The 17,583-nt window shown below is 44.0% G+C and overlaps 1 protein-coding gene across 1 annotated transcript in view; it reads left to right on the forward strand.

Moving 5' to 3' along the window:
* zmiz1a (zinc finger, MIZ-type containing 1a) overlaps positions 1–17,583 on the forward strand; it is a 223,293-nt gene that overhangs the window by 24,364 nt on the left and 181,346 nt on the right. The window contains exon 2 of the mRNA XM_080740460.1: positions 12,984–13,057. The gene's annotated coding sequence lies outside the window, so the exon portion shown is untranslated. The remainder of the gene's footprint in view (positions 1–12,983; positions 13,058–17,583) is intronic.

Here is a 17,583-nt window from a genome sequence, read left to right on the forward strand (position 1 = left end):
CACATAACCTGTTCCTCCAGCACAGTCCCTGAGACGCAGCCAGAATACAACACTGTGTTCCCTCTCTGTCTCATCCTCCTACTCTCAGCCCACCATTCCCTTTTAAACTCTCCTCGGTTGCTTTGGCAATAGAAAGAGAGAGAGAGAGAGGGGGGGGGGGGGGGGAGGCCTTCTTTACCAGCGCGGTTTCATCAAAAACACAGCAAAACGGCAGGTATTACCGTGGTGGGTTGTAGCTACGCGTGAGAGGATCAACCACCAGCAACAAACACAAGGGACGCAACGGAACACACAGTGAATGAAACATCGCCGTGCATTGAACGTTACAGGCTGTTAACAAACGTTTTTTTGGGGGTCCTTTCAGTACAGTCGCTCCTTTCAGTACAGTCGCAAGCAGCAGCAGATTTCTCGTGAAAACAAAAAAAGAAGTGGAGCGGCGCCTCGGGGCGACGTGCTCCGCGGAGAATGTTTGCCGCGACGTGAAAGAAATCACTCTTATCGCCGTCTATATTTCTTTGTTCCTCCTCTCTCTCTCTCTCTCTCTCTCTCTCTCTCTCTCTCTCTCTCTCTCCCTCTTCCCTTCGTAAAACACACACTTCACGTGCAAAGATGAGAGAGGGGGAAACACAGGGGGGCTGTTTGTCCACACTGTCCCTATTATCACATGAGTGCATTACCCCTCAAGTAAATAATAAATATTGCCTAATACCTATACAGTATGTCGTCACTGTCTTGGCATAAATCAGGGCTATTGAACACCCTTTATGTCTGTGTGTTGGTTAAAATAATATTGAACCAATGGAAAGTAGTAAAAACTAAGTGCTTGGGACAAAACCTCCTAACTCCACACTTTTTGCCAAACCAGCTAACTCCACCCGATTAGCCATCTCTTTTTTCATAAATATGTGCTATTGAACACCCTTTATGTCTGTGTGTAGGTTAAAATAATATTGAACCAATGAAAAGTAGTAAAAAGCCCTTCGATCAAAACCTCCTAACTCCACTCCAAAATTAACATTTTGGATTTGGGAGGTTTCAGCTCGACAGCAGAGCTGTGCTGTGCTGTGCTGTGCTGTGCTGTGCTGTGCTGTGCTGTGCTGTGCTGTGTGCTGTGCTGTGCTGTGCTGTGCTGTGCTGTGCTGCACTGCGCTGTGCTGCGCTGTGAGCCTGCCTGCCGCTGGCTTATGGCTCTGTGTCCTCCTCTCTGTCACACATGACCTGAGAGCCCTCGCTGAAGCACTTCTCCCTCTGCCTCACAGTCCCACTGAGGCCCACAGGCTGGGGACATGGACCAAAGCCTAGAAGTAAACTCTCTAGTCTCTCTCTCCCTCCTCTCCACATTTATCCGTGAGAGACTCAAGCAACCGGGTCTATGAAAACAAGCTTCAAAACAATTGACTGTGATGGGCCATATGAGCACAAACTCACACACACACACACAAATAGCCGAACTACAGGTTCACAACGCGTCGCATGGTGGCGCGGTGTGTGCTTGTAGACCGCAACTACCAGTATTTTACAACCCCAATGTCGCTTATAATATCCAAACATGGCAACAGTGCTCCTCTCCTCTCCCTCTTAGCTCTCGTCTCTCTGAGACTATATTACTGAACTCTAGTCAATAAACAACCACATAAATAATACTATGCAGAGTGCAGAGATAACCACATACTGTAGGGCATACATGGGCAACTTCACTTAATGCGGCCCGCTGGTGATATATTATTAATTTCAGCTGTTACAATTCCAAACATGACTTGCTTTAATTCCGTCAGTCTATACTAGTAGCTTAATGACTAGTATAGTAGTATTCAAATGTATTGTTTTTATGTCCAATGTAGGTATTTGTATTTAGGTTCATAGAGTCAACATGAATATACTAAATGTGTTTGAAATTAAATCAAAATGTTACTTTTCAGGATTCCAGTTAAAAAATAACAAAAACATTATTCAGGATTCCTGCTATTTTTGCTTCTTTTGTATGAGATACTAGAATGACAAAGTAGGACGTAGCAATATGCAATGTGGCCCTCTGGAGTGAAGGTGGAAATATAGTGGCCCTCACCATCATCAAAGTTGCCCACCCCTGCTGTAGGGCCTTCAAAGAGATGAGGATACCAAGTGAAACAACACACTATCTAAATAACATTGTGTACATTTGAAACGATACAGTAGGACACCAGGTAACCAACGAACCTGCTGGCATCTGTCCAATATAAACAACCAGTGGTGTAAAGTAACTAACAATTTCCAACACTTCTACTTCTACTCCACTACATCTCGGATTCAAATATTGTACTTACTTCTACAGCAGAATGAGTACTTTCTACTATTGGTACTTTAATATATATAATATACCAATACTTTTATACTTTCACTCAAGTACATTTTGAATACAGGAATGCCTATAACAGAGTATTTCTACATTGCAGATTTGATACTAATGAGCATTTGAACTGCAACCTCCAGACACCTGCTATCTGTTGTTCTTTTACCCACCTATGAATGTTGAGCTCAGGCATGGTGAGCTACCATGAGTCCATGACTCACCTGGAGGTCACCTAGGCCATAAACAAAAGGATATTAAAACAAAGCAGCGCTGAATGGGAATTCTGTTAACTGAATTGTCCATTTCTCTCAAATGCTTTTGGAAATATTATATAACCCCAAACATTACTTTTTCCACCATTGTAAACAACGTGCTATCTAAATCACATTCTTAAAGCTATACTGTGTAAGTTGCTCAACTAGTGGTCAGTAGCGGTATAGCAAACCGCGGTCGCGTCTGCTTTTTCGGCTGTTTTTCGCCACGGACCGGGCCTCAGACCACCGCGTCCGCCTGCACCTCGCCGAGATGTATCTTTAGAGGGGTCCCTGGTTTCCGTGCGTCCAGGCATTCCGGAGAAACGGACTCCTTCACCTGAGTATATGCTGTTGTTATGTTGAGGCAAGCTTCTTCCTGAGAAGTCAGCAAGATGCGCTGTGATTGGCCGGCAGTGTATAATCCACGCTGTGATTGGCCGGTAGTGTATGATGATGTAATTTTGCCGCAAAATCCGGTCCCCGGACAGAATCATAGAAAACATATTTACAGAAGGCTTTAGGGGCTGAAATTCACGGAGTGGGTGTTCTAAAACTTTAGCGATGTAATAGTTAGATCAAATTTAAGATTTGTTTAACTCATTTGTAGCCAATCCCGAGAATACTCGTGAAAAGTACTCTATTACTGTAACGGCGGTTCTCCTACCCTGTAGCTGCGCGGAAGGTCCTGGCACAATCGCCCTTGCCGATTCATCATCATCACGGATCCACGTGCACAAAATAGTAATCCCATAACATTGAGGCAGACGGGGAATCTCATCTTTAATGTCCATTATCTCCAAACAACACTTTCAAAGGGGAGGATGGCAGTAGATTCTCGCTAATAAAACACATGTTGAAAAGCAACGATCCGCCATTACACAACGGCATGTTGACGACGAGCGATTCCGGTGAATGACGTGATGACGTCAAACCGGAAGTGTTTACGCAATCGACTTCTGGCCTTCAAAATAAGAGACTGGCCGCTTATGGAGAAAGCGAGAGGCACGCTGGACATTTTAATCCGTTAATTTCAGGAGCACAAAATGAGATAATTGAAAAAGTTGCATAGTATAACTTTAACATTGTGGATGAGAAAGACCAAACGTAAGAAACACAAACGTGAGAGCAAGTGACCAAGGGTATATGCATATAAGACACATTGTAGCTATCGCTAGCATAGCATCAATCACTTGCTAGTCATTTCCCTGTCTCGTTTTTGTCCTTCTCGCTCTCTCCTGTCCCCCGTATCTCCGTCCTGCGGTCCTAAAACATCTGGCTCCCCCCCAGTCAGTAATGTCTAGAACCTTCTGTGTCCTTCAAAAGCAGTCTAATAAGCAGAGAGAGAGAGAGAGAGAGACACACACGCTGCTGTCGTTGCTCTCTCTCCCCCACAGACCCGGCAGCCCCCACTGAGGTAAACATACTGTACGCCATAGTGCGCGCACTAGCAGATATACAAGCTCACAGCGCGGCACCGAGTGCCGCGCTGCGAGCTTGTAGATCTGCTAGTGCGCGCACGGCACAAACAACCAGGGGTGTCGCAACCAACTTCTGGGCCCTGGGTTACAACAAGGATTCACTGCGTTAGTTTGTGCTTTAACTATTGAAAAACGGCAGATATACAAGCGCACAGCACGGCATTCTGTGCCGCGCTGCGAGCTTGTAGATCTGCTATTTTTTTTTTTATCGTGAAAATGTCTTTGAAGTTTTTTTTTTCTTTTGTTGAAAAATCTATGTTTCTATGTCAGTGGTGCTCACACTTTTTCATGTGAAGGACCCCCAACATGATATGTATTTGGCCACGGACCCCCGTCTCAAAATATTTAGTTCCAGGGACCCCCCAGAAGCAAAATGTGAGTTACAAATGTTCGCTTAAAAAAATACACACATTCAAAGATTTGCACACGTTCTCACGACTTTTCAAAAACTCAGTGTCGCGCTGTGAGCTTGTAGATATGATATTTTTCAATAGCTAAAGTATAAAAAATTAAGGCCCCTCCACCTTGGGCCCTAGTAACTCAGTCCCACTTCCCCCCCCCCCTTGTGACGCCCCTGCAAACAACCACCAGCACTGCTGTGGCGCTGATGGATGGGAATGGCAGCGCGCTCGCTTCTCGGGGCGGCGCTGACTAAGCCCGGGCGGTGTGACTTCCAGCCAATATATCACCATTAGTTCTAACTTTTACCTCGACCGCACGTACTTTACTTTGCTTGTTTGTTTAGACGGGACACGGCATATTAATGGACATTACGTAACGATGCAACGTAAAGAACAAGCTCATTTACATCCGCAGTCCCCACAGAAACACATTATGAAAACAAAAACAGGCAGACAGTGGAGTACATTACACAAGTAAGACGCAGGCGGCAGACATCCATTCAGAAACACCCCCACTTAGAAACATCCCCATTCAGAAATACCCCCACTGAGGTTAGGGTTAGAGTTAAGGTTAGGTTTAGGTGACACCTCCATTTAGAATAATGGAAGTCAATCTTCTGAATGGCAATGTTTCTGAATGGAGATGCGTAACATGCGACCTCGCCCTAAGCCATGTCTTGGCCATCTGTCCAGTGATGTATATCGGACCAGTTACCTATATATGGAGACCCCTGGTACCCATATATGGAGATCCATGTACTATGGAGATTTGCTGTGAGATCCCAAACATGCTTACCCAGTTATTCGTTATGTGAAAGTCCTATGACGTCTATGACATCTGACATCATACATACAATCCCTTTTATGCTCATACATGGAGATCCCTGTCGGTAGAACCAGCCACACAGATATGGGCTGTCTTGGCCATCTGTCTTGCCCATATATGGATTCTGTTAGTGTGGTACAGTATGTGGCCGATGTGGCCTCCATGTATGGGCATTCCCATATGACGTCCTGTTAGATATGGGCTTAATATTGATGACATCAGGGAACTCCATACATGGGCATAAAAGGCATTCTGTCACGGTTAAGTCAGAGCTTGATGTCAGATTAGATTAGAGAGATTATAAAAAAGGGGGTAAATAACCAATCTGATGATTCTGATTGGCTGTTTTCACTATATTTGTAATACAGGGTATTAGTGGTTATTCAGACTAATCGATTAGATTAGTGTATTTATATATTTTTTCTCACGTCGATTCATTGACATAAGAATTAGTTTTAACCTGAAACAAAACCCACTTCTCAATTATTCGATCAACCTACTACTGCATGATGACTACAAGATTAAGTCAGTTATTAGGTCTAAATATCTGTTTTGATATACATTTCCCCCCAGCCCCCTACATGCACGCAAGCCCCCCCACTAAAGCCTGCATGCTGGTGTTGCGCGCAGTAAACAGCAGATCTACCAGGTCACAACGCGTCACGTTAGTGACGCGTTGTGAGCTTGTAGATCTGCTATTTACTGACAGTGGCACGCAACTAACGTATAAACAAGGCTTTTGCGCTGACCGTCCGCGCATCCGGCAAATCACAACCAAAGTGCTCTCCCATTTTGATACAGGGAGGAAGAGATTGTAACATTGAAAGGAGAAATCCCTGTGCAGAGAGAGAGAGAGAGTGGATGGATGCTGCCTTGAATAAATTATTCAGATGGCAGCCTCTCTCCTGCGTGAATCTCGCCTTCTGCTACGTTTAATGACATCTGTGATAACGCCCAATGGAGATGAATCCAGATGTAAGGCACGCATGCCTGTGTGTGCACTGTGTGTGTACTGTGTGTGTGTGTGTGTGTGTGTGTGTGTGTGTGTGTGTGTGTGTGTGTGTGTGTGTGTGTGTGTGTGTGTGTGTGTGTGTGTGTGTGTGTGTGTGTGTGTGTGTGTGTGTTCTGTGTACATATATTACCATACTTGTGAGGAACATATTGTTGCTGTCGAGCAGAAACCTCGTATCTCCAAGTTTCAAATTTGTACGTTTTTTTTTTCGCAAAGTAAAGCCCTGCTTCATCAGACGAGGCAGTCGCACAAAAGTAGTGAAAACAGCAGATCTACAAGCACACAACGCCTCGCGGTGCGAGGCGTTGTGTGCTTGTAGATCGTCTGTTTTCACTAGTTTAGTTCATTTTTAAAATGATAAAAACAAACGGTTTTGGACATACAGTACAAGGTTTCCAAGGACGATATTGTTGCTGTCAGGCAGAAAGCTCTTATCTCCGTATTTTAACTTGTTGTTTCTTCATTAATCAATGCCATACTTGATCACATGGCAGCACACAAAAGCATCAGAAGTAGCAGATCCTCTGAGCTTGTATCTGCAACTTCTACTTTACTGCGACCGTCAGGTCACAGTTGCTATCAAAACCTCCACCGGCTGTCTGTCTGTCAGTCAGTCTGTCACGACACGTCACATCACACTTTTGCCCTACTCATATCTCCGCCACCGTTGCACTTATCCATGCCTTTGCAACTTTGCACACACACTCCTTGGCTGCCAAACCACAACCTCATTTCTCACATGCCCCTCTTCTAGCGCCACCATGAGGCAGATTCTTGCAAAACACATTTTTGGACACTGCTCCTACACATTTTGCCCTCAAATCACGCAAAGCGGTACACAGTATGTCGAGAGTCATCAACATGGATCTGTCCCATTTAGCGCCACCATCAGGCCCAGGAACCAATGACACTTACAGGCCTATTTGTGTATACATGTGACCTGACGGTCGCCAGATTAGGGAGTCTTACTGGTTTAAATCCTGAAAAGTAGACTAACAGTTTTGGACATACAAGGTTTCCACCCGACACGACATGTTCCCACAAGTGTAGTATAACTACAACTTAGTAATAAGACATTGTGAGGACAATGTTCCTGGTCCTCACAAGATAAATTGTTTGTTTTTGGGTCATGCCTGGTTCATACTTGGTTGCGCACTGCTTGTGTCGTGCAACGTCTCTAGTTAAAACGACAAATATTTGCCACAAGTTGTAAAACCGGCCTCCTAAAAGGCTGACGTCCTCACACGTATTGTAATACGCTCGCTCGCTCGCGCACGTGTGTGTGTGTGTGTGTTGTTGTGCCGTGGTGGGGGAAACAAAGCACAAACGGGGGAATTTATTTCTCCTCCTGAGAGGGCCGTAAATAAACAAGCAGTGAATCAGTGCTTCCATTTGTTTTCCTCTCTGATAATTCTGCCCGTGTCACGAGGCGCTTTGACCGCTCGGCGGCCATATTTCCTCTCGCTGAGAGAGAGAGAGGGAGAGCATGCCACACGCACGCCTCATGTTTCATAACCGCGGGTCGGCGTTATCGCTCTGTTTTTCTCCCTCTCTCACTCAGTGAGGATTATTTATTTAGCCTGCGACCCTGACTGGAATATTTCTGTTGGGTGTGCGTGGCATAAATCCTTGTGTTAAATATTGCGCGCGCCACTCTGGCTGGTAGTCAGCGGCACGAGTATGCGAACGCTTTGAGAATACCTGGGGCAGATCAGATAAGGTCGTTGAAGAGTGAAAACCCACCCCGGCTAGACTAGACCCCAATATATGCGGCAGAATTAGGACCTTTGTGGACGTGAGCGCGCTAATGAATACTATAAATGTGATATACTGTACCGTGTGGGTGTGTGGGTGAACAGTGGCCTAAAGCAGTGGTTCTCAAACTTTTAGATTTCAAGGTTTCCCCTTAACTCTGACAGTGTACAAATGGAACGGGTCCATTTGGTTCCATTTGTACACTGTCAGAGTTACAGACTTGTAAGGGCCAATTTAGACCTCCCTAAAGGAACCCACAGAGTCCATGGAATCCACTTTGAGAACCACTGGCCTAAAGGTTAGAGGAGCCTTTGGTCTAGTTGTTAAGATATTGGACTTTGGGGGCACGGTGGCGCAGTCAGTAGTGCTGTCGCCTCACAGCTAGAAGGTCCTGGGTTCGATTCCCGCCGGGGGACACTGTGGGTGCTGGGGGCGTGTTCCCTCCTCCGCGTCATCAGTGCCCACACCCTAGGTGGGGTTGGCAAAAGGGCCTTTCTGTGTGGAGTTTGCATGTTCTCCCCGTGTCTCCTAGGGTTGATACCCTCACAAAAACATGCAGTAATCCTGGTCTCTATAAAGCCTCCCCCTGGCCAGCCGGGGCGCCTGATGGAGGGGAATGGAACTGGTTGGAATAACGTGTTCCTTCCACGCGCTACGTCCAACCGGGGAAGCTCCCCCTGTCAGGTGATAAGAAGCGGCCTGCTCACTCCTCATGCATTGAAGGAAGCATGAGCTCAGTTCGGGGCCCTCCCCAGGTTGGCAGAGGGAGAGTAGAGCCCAGGATCACAGCTTAGGCAATTGGCACCGGGTGAAAAAAAAATGGGTTACAAAAATCGTGGGATAAAAATTTAGGAAAAAAAAAAAAAAAAAAAAAAGATATTGGACTTTGCGGGAGACCCGGGTTTGAATCCCGGGTGTTACATTGGTACCCTGACCCGGATCTGGTTTTCCCGTAGGAGGAGGTCAAAAGGTTAGCAGAATGACTCACTGCCTCAGCCTGATGACTCACAGTAAACGTCTAATATCTCACCTGGTCCATTGGGATATCCCTTTTGTCTAGTGGTTAAAGATATTGGACTTTCCCTGCGAGAGCCCCGAGTTCGAATCCCATTCCCGGGCATTACATGCGCTTGTGACCGAAAGGTTCCCGGGTTTGATTCCCCGGGCCGGCAGTGAATGATCGACACGGTTACACCCCGCCACTCCGACATGTCTCCTTTCCGACATGTCTCCATTCCGACACTAACCCTATCTCTAACCCTTACCCTAAACTTAACCCCTATGGAAGTGTCGCCACTCCGACAATAAGAAGTCAATTTCGGAGTGGCGACATGTCGGAATGGAGAGCGACACCCGATCGACACTCACCCCTCCCACAACACTGTTCCCTTGAGCAAGGCACTGAACCCCCAACTACTCCTGTGGGGCTGGGCGAAAGGTGTTCGTCGACTACCTTTTTTCACTGCTGTAAACTGAATAAAAACGAAATAAAAACTAAACTATGGTGCCTAAATTTATACAGTAAATATATTGTCAATTTTGTGAACAAATAAAATCTAATATCTTATGAAGAGATCCAAGTTAATTTATGTTTGGTTTCGCTCTAAAAATAGCAAATCTACAAGCTCACAACCCATGTTCTAATGTGTGCATGATTGTGAAGCAGGGCGTTGCTGAAAAAACTTTGCTCAGCAAACCTCCCCGGTATAAATAAAGGGTAGGAAAACACACTGGATAAAAAAAATAAAAAATAAATCATGCATCTATATTATCCACTTCGTGCAAGTGGTATTTTTCCTGTATATATGAGCTCTTTGTTATTGCAGTGTTACTATAGTGATTTGGGTGTCATTGATGCAGACCCATTTTCTGGGACAATAATGACTCGCACTTGAACTTGACAAAATCAACATTTTAGTTTTTTTTTTCCCCAGCTTTTTTCATTATTGAAGTTCCGAGGCCCGCAATAACGGTAATGAGCTGAGTGCACTGTGTGCACCGCTCCCCGGAAAATATGAGTGGACTTAGTTATGTTTGCTCTCTGGTTCAGTGGTATCTGGGAACAAGGAAATAATAGTCGTCTAAAAGCACAGCTTGGTTATTTAGAGGTGAAAGCGAAAAGTAAACCTCGCTCTGTGCAAAGCCCGATTTATAATTCGGCGTACGTCAAGAGTTGCGTGCCGGACATAGCCGGCCCGCCGTTTGTATAGGTTCGCAATTTTTGGGCCGCACGACACTGCCATGCAACGGAGCATGAGTGTGCCGTAAACGTGGTGACCAGCGTTGCCATGTCCGCTTATTATAAGCGACTCTGGGCTTGTTTTTTTCTACAGTCGCTTCTAAATATTGGTGGTTGTGTGTTTTTGGGGCTTGTTTCTAAAGTGTTGTTGCTCATTTGGGCTTGTTTCCTAATGCTGTTTAACCCTCTAAGGCCCGCATTAAGAAATACTTGAAATAAAAAATTGAAAAAAATCAGATGGTGTTGTAGGAGTCATATTAAGAGGAAAATGTAATGTTTTTTTCAAAAAAATGTTTTTGTAAGATTTTATAGCCATAAATCAAAAATCATAAATCATGCTCTAATTTACATATGGGGGATATTTTTCACAATAATGACATATGTACATGTTCTAGACATTCTAATGATCACCAAAAAAAATAGTACAGGCATTTTACTTATGTTTTTGTGAGGTATAGCTTCCATGAAAAAGTGAGATGTTGTTCGTCAAAACTCTGGAATTTCAGCGGGTGTGGCGGGTGTGAATGTCAGCCCCTGTGGGGGGTATTTATATGCAAATATTGTGGCCAATGGCATTGTAATACTAAACAATAGAATCCAATGGTGGTGTTTAGGTGGTAGGGGGAGCTAAAATAAAATGATTTAAACCTTTTTTTGGATAAAATACAAACGTTGTAATATTACAACCGTGGGCCTTAGAGGGTTAAACCAGTGGTTGATATTTTCATGTCAAGGACCCCCAAATTAATATGTATTTGTCCACGGACCCTCCATCTGAAAATATTTTGTACCAGTGACCCCCATACGAGATTTGTGTTGTGATGTGAATGAAATCAAGATATTTTTTGGAAACTTCACGTGTGAGCTTGTAGATCTTCTATTTTCAAATATCCGATGCTCATATGACCTTGTGCATCGCTTCTTTTTGGTTTGTTTTCATGGACCTATAGTCGCAAAATCTGGCAACACTCGCTGGTGGTGATTTGCAGCGATCACCGAGCGCCGTTGCTAACGGCCGCTGTATGACTGAGCTCCAGAGACGCTAATGAACAACGCTCCGCCACGTTCCTTTGTGTTCAAGTACCCGACTCTGCATCCCCCCCCCCATATCCAAGTGTGAAATTATAATATCTGATCACATTTAGTTAATTAAACCCATATGACTAATTTAATTTGACTCAAATATAGTCGGTTGGTGGTGGTGAGGGGGGGAATGCATAAATCATAGAGGCGTATTTAGCTAGCTAGTGCTGGCGTTAACAGTAATTAAATGTGGGGCAATCTGTAGCCCCGTGAAGATCGCTCCAGTCTCTTTCCTTTTGCCTCCTACTGTATGTGCTCGCAGATGTGTACGGAAAAATGAAAGCCAGACATCTTTGGGAGAAAAAGACAGTCTAGCAGAATGCTAATGTATTAACAAGGGAGTTCCCAAAACCCAGAAATAAAGCAGTTAAAGATACAGGACTGCTAAATAGTGCATTAATAGCGCTGGTGGACTTTAATTAAAGGAATAGTTCACCCCCAAAATGACTTGTTTTTCTATTGATTACTCTCGCCATGGAGACGTGATTTCAATAATATTTCTTTTGTATTTTTCGCATTCCTAAGACAAAAAAAGGTATTATAGTACATTTACCCCCATTGATTCCGGATGGGGACCCGAATGAATTTGGGTCTCCATCCGGAATCAATGGGGGTACAGTACATCGTTTGTGTCGCATCGTGTTTGTGACGTCTTCTCTGTTCACCTGTATTTAACACTTTTAGACCTGAGACCTATTCTAAACATGTATTCTAAATCCTGAAAAACCTTTCATGTCAATGACCCCCGCGGACCCCCATCTCAAAATATTAGTCCTACAAATACTGCGGTTTAGTACTTTGTCCACCACTAATGCTTACACACAAAAATGAAAGCCAGACATGTGTGAGGGAAAAACAAGACCGTCTAGCAGAATGCTAATGTATTAACAAGGGAGTTCCAAAGCCAGAAATAAATGAGTTAAAGATACAGTAGTCCCGCTAAGTAGTGCATTAATAGTCAGAGAGTGGTTGAACCATTAGGAAATCCACATTTCACTGTTGGAACAGAAGCTAGGCACAAACATTCACCCATGGTTTTGAATTCAAAGACAATCAATTTGTTTTTCTCACTTAAAGGAGAACTTCATCCATTCTTTTCAGCGTGTATTCATATAATCACCAATATTTGTTATGAGATGGCACCATTCCTGTCTGTTCACTCTGTGTCTCGAAGGAGTGCTGTGCACAGTTCAGAAACCTGCCTACCAGTGACATCATCGCAGGTACAGTAGGCAGGTTTGGTCATTTAATCGTTTTTCTTTTTTCTTTTCTTTTTTTTTAAATGCAAGAACAATGGCTTCTTATTTCAGCATTCCAACTTTAGAGGAAGAGAAAAGCCTTCTATTAGCTTGGAATCCCCATAGATGCTGATGTCATCGACTGGCAGGTTTCTGAACTGTCCACAGCTCATCACCCATGATGAGACACAGAGCGAGTATAGACACAAATGGTGCCGTCTGATAATGAGCACATCGGCGGCGGTGGTTGTATTATGCTTGTATTTACTGTGGCAGTGAATGAGTGAATGGGTTAAACGGCAGACTGTGATTTAAGGCCCCTGATGATGAGCATGACGATGATGTGTTGTGTTCTCTCCTCTCTTCAGACCCGCCTGTGATTGATGAGGCCTGAGGATCCACAGTTTACCTAATAGGAAACACAGGACCTCCTCATCCACTGGTAAGAGGAAAGCATTCATACGTTATCGTCTGTCTGTCTGTGTGCGCTCAAATGAAGAAGTACTGTGGCTATGTCAACTTCTGTTTTCTGCTTGAAACAAATGCCCCTATATTGTACGAGAGGTGGGAAGTACATTTACTCAAGTATTATACTAAAGTACAATCATGAGGTTTTTACTTTACTTGTGTGTGTTTTCCATTGTTTTGATACTTTATATAGAGATGCTCCGATTGCGTTTTTTGAAGCCTATACCGATGACCGATCAACTGGAATCAGTATCTGCCGATACCGATATTCCCGATCACAGCGCCAAATCCATAAATTATTCTATTTGTTGTGTTACTGTAGCAACATTTATATATTTAATGATTCTTCTACTACAAAACATAGGCTACGACGCTACGTTGACCAATGAAGCCCTATTTTATACTTGGACTATTAAAAAACTTAGCCTATCTACAAGGGTCCCAACTTGTAGCAGCGTTGATGCGTTGTGAGCTTGAATCTGGCTGTTTCCCAAATATTTCGACAAATTTTGAAAACCTTTGAAAAAAAGTATATTTTCAGATGCCATTACTTTTGTACTTCTACTCAAGTCACATTTTCAATACAGAACTTAGTTAGTATACTTTTACTTAAGTAAAAAAATAAGAAAAAGCCTTCCAATACTGGCACAGATGACGTCAGCTTCTGTTGTCATGCAACAGATGCCCCCGGTCGGTAACGGTTTCTATAAACTTTTATGCCGTCAAGGCCTCCTAGATTGAAAGCCATCTGAGCGTTAGTGATCTCAGCGCTGGAGAGAGAGAGAGGGATTAGCTTAACGGGATATATCGACACGCTCCGCACACACACACACACACACACACACACACACACACACACACACACACACACACACACACACACACACACACACACACACACACAAGGTCTGTTTTGCAATGTCTCGGAATGGAATGCACTGGTGTTTATGTTGTGCCCACAACACTGTGTGGTGAGGACACTCAGTGTTCTTAGTGTTCTTTAAAAGAGCACAAAACTGAGAACAGACCGTCTTGTCTTATTGTACGTTTATGGTGATTTAGTAGACGTTAAAAAAACACGAAAATAGAACAACAATAATAACCAGACCTTTTTGGTGTCAGAGACAAAAAAGAAGTTCCCTAATACAAATCATCTGTTTTCGTGTGCAGCAAAAACCCATTATTCTTCATCACGTTAGATGTTTAAACGTCCCTGTATGGTTGTCAAGTGTCAGTGAGTGAGAGCCTGCGTGAGCAGCGGTTCTCAAACTTTAAAAAAAAAATGTCTTTCCTTTTTTTAAATATCATTTTCAAGGTCCCCCAGTTTGTTGTGCATTAGGTCACGGGACCTCCATGATAGTGTAACGGGTCCCAATTGGTTCCATTTGTACACTCAGAGTTACATACCGGTAAGAGTACGAGACCAACTGGTTAACACTACTACTAAGGGCATTTATGGGTGACCCCCTGGAACCCCCTAAAAGGCCCCTGGGGCGGTCCCCAGGGGACCCCAATTTGTGAATCACTGTGCTGGCGGGGACCCCTTGTACTCTGTTAACAGTGAATAAGTACTGTACCGTTGTTGTATTTTTACTGAAAATGTTTCACTGGGTTATAATGATTTACATGATCGAGGATTACAGCTTCTTTTCCGCCTCTTATGTTTGATGGTGTTTTGGAGGTTTTGCATGCATGACAAACCAGCCTGTTGCTTGTCAATGAAGCTACTATACATCACTGTTAAGACCTCAGTTGTGGTTGACTCTTTCCTTATACATCTGCTAATGGACAAAGTCTCTCTTCCCTACATTCGTGACGCGATGTGAGCTTGTAGATCTGCTGTTTTTGATTGGCCAGCGTATAAATGGATAAGGTGGATAGAATGATTGTGATGCTACGTGAACTACTTTTGCTGGGGACCCCCAAGGACCCCACTTTGAGAACCGATAATTCAGAGAGCAACATGCAAGAATACTGTGTCCAATTATGTCGAATGTTACGTTCATATAAACAACTTAAGATGCACGTGAAGCCTATAGCATCTCTATTCTGGGAATAGGCAAACATAAGACATTAGAAATCAGGGGATAGCAGAATAGATCACCTATTTTGGTGAGAGTTTAAAACCTCACTATACTTTTTATCAATGAATACATTTTTATTTTGTCCAATCTGCATGGATATATAACGTATACACTTAATAGACGATCTATACGCTCACAATGCGTCGCAATGCAATATGAGCTTGTAGATCTGCTATTTTCAAAAGATTTGTATCCATTTTTAAATGGAACCTTCTGCACAGTGAGTACTTTTACTTTGGGCACTTCAAGTATTATGTTGATGCTTTTGTACTTTTATTCAAGTACATTATGAATACTGGAATAATACTGGAATTATACTGGAATTGTACTTCTACATTGCAGTATTGATACTTTTACTTAAAGGCCCACTGACACGCCCCAAAATTATAATAGTATACAGTAGGTCATGTGGTCTCTCTGAAAATGGTCTGAAATAGTCTGAAACTCATGTCACAGTGTAATCTGCCCCTCGCCCCCCAACAGCTGACTAGTACAGTAATTAGTCTAAGTACAGTCAATTAATTTGATTGGCTTATAATTGCGCATTCCCACAATGACATCATAAAAATAGTAACTCATATTTTAAGATGACTTTTTAAAGTGACAGTACCCCTTTAGGTGACAGTACCCCTTTAAATAAAACGTGTTAGTACTTCTTCCATCACTGGTGACACATTACTGACATTAGTGTCGTTTTCTCCCGTCGTTAGATTCCCTTTGTTTGTGGCAGCCGGTGCTGTTGAAATGTGGGGGCGACGGTAGTTTTGTGTAACGTGTAAAAGCAAAGCAGCATAAAAAAGACACGCCCGGGAGGTGAATAATATTTCTCTCCTTTTTTTCTTTCTTTTTCTTTTTTTTTTTGGTGGCATCTGCACATTCTGCAATATGTTAATGAGCCGAAAAAAGCTGCAAAAGCCAGATTGCAGAGAGAGAGAGAGAGGGAGAGAGAGAGAGAGAGAGAGAGAGGGGGGGGGGGTGGTGGGAGGTGGAGGGGGGACAGACGGAGGCTGATGTAAATTATGGATGCAACCTGCGATTTCCAAGAGGAAAAAAGAGAAAGGAGGGGGAAAAAGGGGGCTGAGAGGAACCTCAAGTCATGCATATCAGATTACGTATTTTACCACGTTTTCTTATCATGGTCCTTGAGCAAATGCGCACACAATCTGGCCTCTTGCGTGCGTGCGTGCGTGCGTGCTTGCGTGCGTGCGTGCGTGCGTGTGTGCGTGCGTGTGTGTGAGGGCCATATGTCCTCACATAAGTATAGGCCTATAGAGATTTGAGAAATTGACATTGTGAGGAACAATTTTCCTGGTCCTCATCAGAGAAGTGGTATGTTTTATGGTAAAACAGAGATTTGTGCATTGCAGGATCAGACATTTAGTGGTTAGGTTTATGGGTTGGGGGCTCGTGGCCAGATGTATACGCAAGTTGTGCGTCGGATGTCACGCACCGAAAGCATGACTCGCTGTGAGCTTGTAGATTTTCGGCTTCAAAAATTGGCGAAAGATAGTAAAAATATGGCATTCCCAAAATCGCCATCCTAAAAGTGCGTGCGTGCGTGCGTGCGTGTGTGTGTGTGTGTGTGTGTGTGTGTGTGTGTGTGTGTGTGTGTGTGTGTGTGTGTGTGTGTGAGAGAGTACGACAGAGAGACTAATGGTGCTTCTCCACAGCGCCAGCATGCTATGGTAGATGTTGGCAAGCGTGGGTTTGATCAGTCCCGTAGCGCGCAGCCTGCTTTGCTTCTCCATTAAACAACAGACCTGTTGTTTAAGCCGCACAAAAAGAGAGAGGAAGAGAGAGAGACAGAGAGACAGAGAGAAAGAAGAGAGTCCGCGAGAATCAGAAGATAAATAAGTGCAGGTGGGCGATGCTAAACAGGCACCGTGTTGACTTTGTTAGTCAGCGTATAAACACAGGAGACACATGTGTGCTTTGTTCTCCGTTCACAGCTACAGTTATCTGTGACATATTATCACCACTGCCTTTTTTGGTTTTTGATTCTGAACGACAAAATGTAGCCGTCCGCCTCTCGTCCACCGGATGTCAGGTTAACGTCGCGCTGCTCCGTCTGGTTTGGGCCGTTGAAAAGGCCTAACGTAGTGATTCTCAAAGTGGCCAAGCAAGTATGTTGACTCACTTACTTAAGTACACATTTGGCTGAGCAACTTTCACTTAGTAGTTGAGTAACAGAACCTGGAGTATCTATACTTTGACTCAAGTACTGTGGGATTGAGTAGTTTGTCCAGGCAGCGTCCACGCATGAATAATGGAGTCTGTACAGGTGCAACATCATGCATGTAAATAGCTATTGGAGCACCACAGGTGGGCCCCCTCCATTAACGCCCCCCACACTCACCTATGGCAGTGTTAGGTGAGTGTGGGGTGTAGTGTGAACCTTCCCCCCCCCCCCTAAATA

This window comes from Nannobrachium achirus (assembly GCF_963921795.1).
Source record: "Nannobrachium achirus genome assembly, chromosome: 13".
Taxonomy (NCBI): domain Eukaryota; kingdom Metazoa; phylum Chordata; class Actinopteri; order Myctophiformes; family Myctophidae; genus Nannobrachium; species Nannobrachium achirus.